The sequence below is a fragment of the Ursus americanus genome, chromosome 24 (assembly GCF_024610735.1).
Source record: "Ursus americanus isolate L20-20 chromosome 24, mUrsAme1.1.p, whole genome shotgun sequence".
Classification (NCBI taxonomy): domain Eukaryota; kingdom Metazoa; phylum Chordata; class Mammalia; order Carnivora; family Ursidae; genus Ursus; species Ursus americanus.
The window spans coordinates 825,676-836,156 of NC_142150.1; the positions used below are offsets into that span (position 1 = coordinate 825,676).

The 10,481-nt window shown below is 33.4% G+C and overlaps 1 pseudogene; it reads left to right on the top strand.

The window, feature by feature from the left end:
• Window positions 1-2,460: 2,460 nt before the first annotated feature.
• LOC123791622 (olfactory receptor 6C76-like) lies at window positions 2,461-3,394 on the top strand (annotated as a pseudogene).
• The last annotated feature ends 7,087 nt before the right edge of the window (window positions 3,395-10,481 follow it).

The following is a 10,481-nucleotide window of genomic DNA, read 5'->3' on the forward strand; positions in this document are numbered from 1 at the left end:
TGCTTCTTCACAAGTTTACACATAATTGGATTATAGTGCCTCAGCAGACATTTATCTCAGGTAAAAATAATATAACATTGACAAACAAAAATTCTAAGACTGCTTTTTCCTCACTGCTATTCTCTGCATTTATACACCTCTCTGACATTTAATTTTTTTAATTCATTTCCCAAGGCTACCTAATTAAAATTATTCAACTAAACTTTAGAATATACTCCTCAGGAACATCTCTCTCCAGAGACATTTTAATTGTTTCCCTGTTAAGAATCTCCTGTGACTATTTTGAGGGGGGGAGAAAAAAACAGATAAAACCAGTCTGTTTGTTTTGGTAACAATAGTTAGAAAACCAACTTTTCCCACTGGAAGGTAAGAAAAAGTTGGGTTTTTTTGTTTTTGTTTTTGTTTTTTAAATTACAACCCATCTTTATTTTACAGAAGTTACCGGGAGCCGGGTAAAATGTTATATTAGTAGATCTTCCAAGCATCTATGGTTAGGATATTGTTATTTTCATGGAAATTTTGGAAAATAAGAGATACTAAATGGCTGCTCTTGGATTGTGCAATTTCGGATAGTTCCTTACATTTCAAGGATTTTCTCTCTCACAAATTTTTATTCATTCCTATGCAGCTCACCTCTTTCCTGTACCTGTTATTCCTTTTTTTTCTTAAATTTATTATTATGTTATGTTGGTGACCATTCAGTACATCATTAGCTTTTGATGTAGTGTCCCATGATTCATTGTTTGCATATAACACCCAGTGCTCCATGCAATACATGCCCACCTGCTATTTCTTGATTCTCACTCATGGCTTGAGCCTCTCCTTCTTTTGAACTAAGAGTTTCACTTAGTTAACCAGCAAAATATACAGCTTTGTCACCTCTATTTGCCTATTTTCACATAACTAGTGCCTCAATCTCACATTTTTCTCTTTCTCTTACTTTGTATTTATTTTGAGAGTCTTACCCACATTCCAGAAAACTATAGTCTCTAGTTCTGCCGTGTTACCAGGTAGGAATTTAGGGCAGAGGTCCATTTTGCTCCTGGCCTACCCTCTCCACACCTCTAGCTTTACTCCTAAACAAAGAGTTAGTGCTAGAGATACTGCTACCCAATGAAAAATTTTTGCAAGACCATTTGAGTCTCAGCCTTTCATACTAAACGTGGATTGACTACATGGAACAGTCCATAAACCTGTTTCCACTGTGTTACAGAACCCTTTTGAATACTTTGCTGCCACCTTCTACCAGTTACTGGAGCTGTGTCAACTTTCTATCAGGGTCTCCCCAACTTCAGGAATAAACTTTCTCTTAAACTTATTCTTCAGTGTGTTTCATCTTTCTCTATGCAACCAGGATCATCCTGCCAAATTCCACCTATACACTACAGAAATATATTCTTGCATAATGAAATTAAAGGGAGAAACAAATTGTGAAGTCTACAAAATGCCCCAAAAGTTAAGTAAAGCCTCAAACACTGACACTCAATTAAAGTAAGGCAACAGAACATTTGGATTTGAGAAGTCAAATTGTTACTACATAGGATTATATAACTGTAAGTATATTTTTCATTTCTTACCTCATTTATTTTTTCCATTTTCTAATCAATTTGTAACTTAAATCACTTAAATTTGTCTGTTTGACTATCTTCTAAAAAGTAAAATATTATTATTTAATTCAGAAAGGAAAAGTTTTAATTCTTAGTTTGTTTAAAATAATATAAATTTCAGATTTTATAGCCCTGATTCTTTTGTTAAGTTATTAATTCTATATTTAGGCAGGACTGGCATGAAACATCTTGAAAAAATTGTAGAAACTATTTTAAAAAGCAAACTTCAAATGTTTTATTTTAAGAAAACTCATTAGAACATGTGGTCATTAATAAAATATTTTAATAGAAATAAAATAATATATTTTATAGTTTTCATACACATATGATGAAATTTTAAAAGAAAATAAAAAATTGGTAAGTGTATTTTTCATATACAGATGTGTTTATTAGATCTATCAAGTGACTCACTCAATGTTAAATGGCTAGGGTCTATAAGGAAATACTGGGTATAAGTTTCTTTGTCCTGGCTCATATATATTTTCAGAATTTAGTACAATTTAGTGGCTAATTTATTGGTCCATTTTATGTTTTATATATTTCTTTTTTTTTTTAAGATTTTATTTATTTATTCGACAGAGATAGAGACAGCCAGCGAGAGAGGGAACACAAGCAGGGGGAGTGGGAGAGGAAGAAACAGGCTCATAGCGGAAGAGCCTGACGTGGGGCTCGATCCCATAATGCCGGGATCACGCCCTGAGCCGAAGGCAGACGCTTAACCGCTGTGCCACCCAGGCGCCCCTGTCTTACATATTTCTTAAGCCAGCAGAAGTGATAAAAAAAAATCCTAGACTCACAAAAATCATTGTTTCTTGTTTGCATTTACAGATCTGGAAGAAGTCAGCAATAAGAAATGAAAAATCAAACATCTGTGAAAGAGTTCATTCTTCTGGGATTAACAGATGACCCAGAGCTAAATATTTTGATTTTTCTATTTCTATTTTTCACTTATATACTGAGTATAACTGGAAACCTGACAATTATCGCCCTCACTCTGATAGATCCTCACCTTAAAACTCCCATGTATTTCTTCCTTAGGAATTTCTCTTTTCAAAAATCTCATTCACAACAGTTTGTATTCCTAGATTTCTGGTCAGCATTATAACAGGAGATATGACCATTTCCTATAATTCTTGCATGGCACAGGTGTTTTTCTTCATACTCCTTGGTTCAACAGAATTTTTTCTTTTGACTGCTATGTCTTGTGATCGGTACGTAGCTACCTGTAAGCCATTGCGTTACACAACAATAATGAACAGCAGAGTCTGCAACCAGCTTATAATTAGCTCTTGGCTGGCTGATTTCTCATTATCTTTCCACCTGTGATCATGGGACTTCAACTGGATTTCTGTGACTCCAACATCATTGATCACTTCACATGTGACTCTTCTCCTATGCTATGGATCTCCTGCACAGACACAGCATTCCTAGAACTCATGGGATTCTTCCTGGCAGTATTCACGCTCATGGTAACCTTAGTATTAGTGGTCATTTCCTATGTATTCATCCTTAAAACAATTCTGAGAATCCCCTCTGCTGAGCAAAGGAAAAAGGCCTTTTCCACTTGTTCTTCACATATGATTGTTGTCTCTATTTCTTATGGAAGTTGCATTTTCATGTATGTCAAAACTTCAGCAAAAGAAGGAGTGGCTTTGACCAAGGGTATAGCTGTGCTCAATACCTCTGTTTCCCCAATGCTAAATCCTTTTATTTACTCCCTAAGGAACCAGCAGGTAAAGCAGTCCTTTAAGAACTTAGCCAACAAATGCTTCTCAAATAAATTGTAATCATAAAGAAATTCATGACCTCAATTCAAATGGAACCTATGTCTAACACAATATTAACATTGTTATATTTCTCCAACCACTATGATATTCAACTTCCTTTCCTTCAGCTCTTATTCACCATTTATTCTATTTTGGCCTCACTCAGTTCAACTTTCTTTTTACATTTACATGCTCTGAAAATTTTCTAAGCGTGAGTGATTTGATGTCATGTAAATGAGGATAACACTTAACAAGAAGGCCAGAATTTAGTTTTAACAATCATTGAAAGAACTTTCTCTTTGCACACCAATCAAAAGCTAGATAAAATTCTAAGTAATTCTAAAAAGTTATTTCTCCCAGTGCACGAGCATTGAGTATTAATGTAATTCCATCTGTGAGGTAAATCTCCTACCTCTAGTGTGCTTTTATTTGTCCTTGTATCTCCTAGGGTTTTTATATTATAAATGTTGATCTATGCTATTTGGGGCACAGGCGTTATATCTTCATTGTGAATTTTATCCTTTAATATTATAACATATCTTGTTTAATGTCTTTTCCAGACTAAATTCCAAATTTACTACAAGTATGGCATTGCCATTTCTGTAAAATCCCAATATTTTCACCACAAGCATTTTGAGTGAACTACACTGATGATTATTCCACAGCCCATTACTTTCTTTTAATTTGCTGATGCTGAGCTGAAGCTTATCTGACACTCCCCTGGAAACAACCTGGTTTCCTGTGATCCAATTTCCTCTTTTTTTATTTTTATTTTTTTGAAAATTAAAACCATGTGTTTTCTATCTCCCAGGTAGTTCTCAAAATTTCTGGCACACTGATGGCTCCCTAAAATGTTTTATAGTATTCATATGGTTTCATTATCTTAAAAATGGAAAATACATCTTTCAGAATTTTTATGGACATTGGAGGGTGTGGATTTAAGCATGTTTGCACTATCTAAAACTTGACATAAATCTTTCCTACAAGAAGTTCTTAATTATTGCTCTACGGTTACAAGAATAAAACTTAATTTAGTATTTGTCCACTTGCTTCTTTCCTGTCCTCTCCCACAAGCAATGCATGAAATCATTTAATTTACCATCAGAGCATTTTTCCTTAATATTTATTTGAATTCTCAGTGCTTTGGTTCTCTTTTCTCACCGTAAAAAGTTCTTCTAATAAGTGTTTACAGAAACAGGTAACACATAATCAAAAACAGGTGAAAACTAAATTCTGAGAGCATGAATGTCTAAAACATCTGTGATATTTACAACTGTGTCTCAGCAAAAATATTTACTATATCTGCTTGTAAAAAGTGTTTCACTCAATTTGATAGTAACTTTTTAAAAATAATTTTTATTTTTTATATTAGTCACCATACAGTACATCCCCAGTTTTTGATGCAATGTTCCATGATTCATTATTTGCGTATAACACTCAGTGCACCATGCAATATGTGCCCTCCTTAATACCCATCACCAGCCTATCCCAATCCCCCTACCCCGAAGCCCTCAGTTTGTTTCCCAGAGTCCACAGTTAGAACTGGGAAGTACAGTGGACTCTCTTCTTAGGCATCATAGATGTGAATTTTCCACCTACTCCAGAATTATGTTCTTATTTCTTTCTTTGCTTTACAAAGCTTTTCATTTTTCCAGTTGTTGCTTTGGAGATTCTATGTAAATCTAAATATTTGCTTTGCATCTATTGATGCAGGTACGACTCAGACAGTGTGGTGTTCAATAAAGTCCTGATGCTTCAATGCATACAGGCAGAGAGAACTAGTGTGCTAGCTAGTGTTTAAAACCAATGATCAGAAAACAATACACAGACATAAATGTTACTAATATAATTTACAAATAATAATAAAACATTCAATAAACTTAATTGGAAATTCTATGTACAAAACTGATTTTCACAGAATGATTTCATTGATTTTTTCCAAACTCATCTCCATAACTAATCTAAGTTTGCATATCAACCACAATTTAACAAATGCAGTTAAATTTAACACTGCAGCACTCAAATGCACAATTATAGTCAGAAGTTTCAATACACTCAGTAATTAATATAGAAGGTTAAAAAAAAATAAGGATGTGGAAGAGTTGAACAATCTTATCAACCAAATTGACCTTATTGAGATTTTCAGAACATTCCATCCAACATCAACAGAATACTTACTCTTTCCAGTATTACACAAAACGTTATCATAATAGATCATAACCAGAGTGACAAAAGAGTCTCAATAAGTTTAGGACATTCAAGTCATGCCTAGTATATTTACTGAACACTATGTAATTAACTTACAAATCAATTATGGAAAGATATCTGGGAAATCCACTAATATTTGGAAACTAACATATATATAATCCCTGGGTTGAAGGAAATCAAAGAAAAATTAAAATGCCATGTGAACAAAATAAACATAAAATTACAACATAACAAAATTTGTGGGATGCAGCTAAAGAAACTTAAGACTCTAAAATTAGGAAAGAAGAAAATCCTCAGATCAATGACCTCAGCTTCCACCTCAATCAGCTATCAAAATAGTACAGCAAATTTAACTCAGAGTAACCAGATGAAAGGGAATAATAAAGACCAATGTGGAAATCAGTGAAATAGAAAACAGAAAAATAAGAAAATATCAACAAAACCAAATTTGATTTCTTGAAAATATCATCAAAATTGATAAATTTTTAGCTAGATTGATGAGGAAAAATACAGAGTAGATACAAATTACCATTATCAGAGAAGACCAAGTCATATCACTGATATTCTACAGTTATTGAGCAAATAATATGGAGGTTTTTGAACAACTTTATGTCAATTAATTAAAAAACATAATGAAATGGAAAAACAACAAAATTCTGTTCAAGAAAAAAAAACCAATAAATCCCATTCAAGAAACAAAATTGATGACAGGTCTATATCTAGTGTAGAAATTGAACTTATAATTAAGAAATATCTCACAAAGTAAATACCACATTCACCAGTGATTGCTACAAAATATTTAAGGAAGCAATACTAATAATTGTACACAACTGTCCCAGAATATATTGCAGTAGGGAATACTATCCAACTTATCCTATGAGAATAGAATTACCCGGAGAGCAAAATCAGGAAATAGACATTATTAGGAAAATATAGTAACAAATCTCACTTGTGAACAAGCTGTAAATATTTAAAATAATGGCAAATAAATCTAGAAATATATAAAAAGTTTAATTAATTTTGATCAAGTGAAGTTTTTCTTAATAGTTGCAGAACAATGTCCAATATGCATATCTAATAAAAACTCTCAGAATGCACTTGCGATGAGCACTGGGTGTTGTATGTAAGTGTTGGATCACTAAATTGTACACCTGAAACTAATATTACACTGTAAAAGAAACAAAAACAAAAAACACTCAATGAATAGATCTAATAAGTGGCAAATACCAAAGGACATCCAAAATATAGTTTAAAAAGAAGAAAAAGAAAGAAAGAAAAAATAAGAAATAATTAAACTACAGCTAACATCTTAATTCATTCTGAAAGTCTGAACAATCTGATGCTAAGAAAAAGAATAAGGCCAGGATGGTCACTCTTGCTACATCTACTTAATATTATACAGTAGATTCTGGGGAACCTGGGTAGCTCAATCGGTTAAGCATCAGACTCTTGGTTTTGGCTCAGGTCATGATCTCAAGGTTATGAGATCAAGCCTTGCATCAGGCTCCACACTCAGCGGGGAGTCTCCCTTAGATTACCTGACTCCCTCTCCCTCTGCCCCTCCATCCCATGCTGTCTCTCTAAAATAAGTAAGTAAGTAAGTAAATCTTCAAAAAATATGTATTGTATGGTAGGTTCTAATTTATATAATGAAGTTTTAAAAAGGGAAAAAGCATTCAGACTAAAAGGAAGAAGCAAAAGATTTTATTTATGCAGACAACATAAGCACCTTTATAGAAAATCATATTGACTTCCTGTTTCAGCTCCATCTTTTAGAGTTTGAAAGTCATCACTTCTGCCTTATAAAGGTCAATAACTTTACTTGAACCCATGGTAGAAGTGAAGTTGCAAATAAATGGCACACTGAAATCTAGAGACACAGGAAAATCCAGAGTCCCAGTTGATATCTAATTTCACAGAGCATAAGTCACAGGAACCATATGTAGGTAGGAACACTAATAATAGTAATTTTGGCAAATTCCTGGACACTGAGTGGTTCCTCAAGTTGAAGAACCAAGAAAGATCTTCTCTTGACTTAGGCAAGGATATGGAAGAGTAACTATTCTGAAAAAATCCCAGGATATTCTTCACATAAAGACCAACACTCCAAGGGAAAAGATTTTACCAGAAACACTTATGAAGGCCTAGGAACACAGGCTCACTAAAGACTGAGATTTAATCATAAGATTATAGAATGCTACCCCTCTGCCACAATTTACAACCATACCAACATATATCAAAGTATCTCCACCAATATACTTGATAATTTCAAAGGGGAACTTTATGATGGAGAGACCTGGAAGATACCCATTAACCAAGTTAACGAAGTTAACATCAGTAATAAGATGTAGATATCATATACTCCCTGATACAATACACTGAAAAGGGCATACCACCTCTATGGCATTCTCCACAAAATGTATAACTTTGATATAATCAGGAGAAAACAGCAGACAAACAAAATTGGGAGGCATTCTATAAAATACCTGATCAGTACTCTTCAAATACATTAAGGTCATGAAAAACAAGGAAAGACTTAGGAAATTTCACACACTGGAGAAAACTAAGGAACGTGATCTCTAATACAATGAAGATTCAGGATTTGATCCTCAGCAAGTAAAGAACATGGACAGAAAAACTGATGAGAATCCAAATAAAAACTGCCCTTCAATTATTTGTATTGTACCAAAGCTAATTTCTTAGTTTTGATAATATTCTATGGTTATATAAGACACTGCACTTAGAGGAAGCTGAGCAAAATATATAAACAAATTCTGTACTACTTTTGCAAGTTTTCTAAATATGAAATTATTGCAAAATGAAGCTCTTTTTAAAATCCTATATTTAATCCTATCTTCCTAAATGCAAGAAACCATCCTACTAGCCATGTACAACCTCATAAAATGGTACATGCTATGGCTACACCATCGCCCTCTTATTCAGATATGTCTTTTAATTCCTTATTGATGAAAAAGAATTTAAATTACGTAGACATAATAGTTACTTTATTTCTAACCAGCTCACAGATTTTAAGATCATTTTGAAGGGCACTGTTCAATAATTCTCTATCTTATAGAGTCAAGTATAATTATATCAAGTTAGCCCCTGAGGAATATTTCTATTGTGGAGTCAACAGTGAAACTGTCTCACACATATCTTAAAGAATCAGTTTTCAGGTAGCTGAGGCAGGCTTCAAAACCACATTGTGTTAGCTACTGAACTATTCTGCCTTTTGGGGTTATAATTACTTTTAATATATACTAGCACAGAGAAGTCAGATTATAGAAAAATATCTATAAATACTCCATGACATATACTCCTTTTTAGTTCTTCCATAAATTTAGAATAATGGTTTCTTAAGGATACAAAAATACTAATTCAAAGAGATACGTGCCCCTCAATGTTTACTGCAGCATTATCAACAATAGCCAAATTATGGAGAGAGCCAAGATGTCCACCAACTGATGAATGGATAAAGAGTGGTATAGATATACAATGGAATATTCCTCAGCCATCAAAAAGAATGAAATCTTGCCATTTCCAATGATGTGGATTGAGCTAGGAAGTATTATGCTATGCAAAATAACTCAATGAAAGACGTCATATGATTTCACTCATATGTGGAATTTAAGAAACAAAACAAATAAACATGTTGAGGAGAGAAAGAGAGGCAAATCAAGAAACAGACTATAGAGAACAAACTGATGGTTACCAGAGGGGTGGTGTGTGGAAGGCTGGGTTAAATGGATGATGGGGATCAAGGAGGGCACTGGTGATGAGAATTAGGCATTGTATGCAAGTGATGAATCACTAAATTTTACATCTGAAACTAATATTGTACTGTATGTTAACTAACGGAATTTAAACAAAAACTTGGATTGAATAACGGTTTCTTGAACTTTCCTAGGATTATTTCTTTACCATGACATATACAGGTAGATGATAGATGATAGATAGATGATAGATGATGATAGATGATAGATAGATAGACAGATAGATAGATAGATATAGATAGATAGATGATAGATAGATAGATAGATAGGTAGATAGATAGATAGATAGATAGATTGATAATAGATAGGTAGGCAGATAAAATTTCCTTTCACAGTGTTTGGAAAACTGTTTCCACCAGGGATTACTTTATCTGCATCTTTCAAAGCAGAGGTGTGAGAGACTAGAACCATCCTAAGGGAAAATACTTTTATAAGACCCTATATGTGTTTGTGAGAGAAGCTGTTAGCATGTGCTAAGGTGTGTTGTTTGTTTACTATAGAAGAAAGAGTCAAATAGGTAAGACATACAAGTCAGAAAGAGATTTTAAATATGTTACAGATAAATAATATCCAACATTTTTTATTTCTATATTTTTTGTTTTGATAATTACTTTTTTATCAAATATTTTGAATATAGTTGACACACAACGTTACATTAATTTCACATAACTTAGTGATGCGACAAGTTTATACATTACGCTATGTTTTCCACAAGTGTAGCTACCATCTGTCCCATTACATCGCTATTACAATATCATTAACTGCATTCCTTCTGCTGTGCTTTTTATTCCCATGACTTATTCATACCATAACTGAAAGGTTGTCTCTCCTTCTCCCCTCACCCTTTTAGCCCAGCCCTCCACCCCTCCCCCTCTGGCAACCAGCAGTTTGTTCTCCATACTTATAGATCCGATTCTGTTTTTTGTTCGTTTATTTATTTGTTGTTTGTTGTTGTTGTTTTTAGATTTCACTTATGAGTGGAATCATATGATATTTGTCTTTCTCATTTGTCTGATTTAATTCACTTAGCATAATACCCACTAGGTCCAACCAGGTTGTCACAAATAGCAAGATTTCATTTTTTATGGCTGAGTAATATTCCATTGTATATTATTATTTCTCTTTTT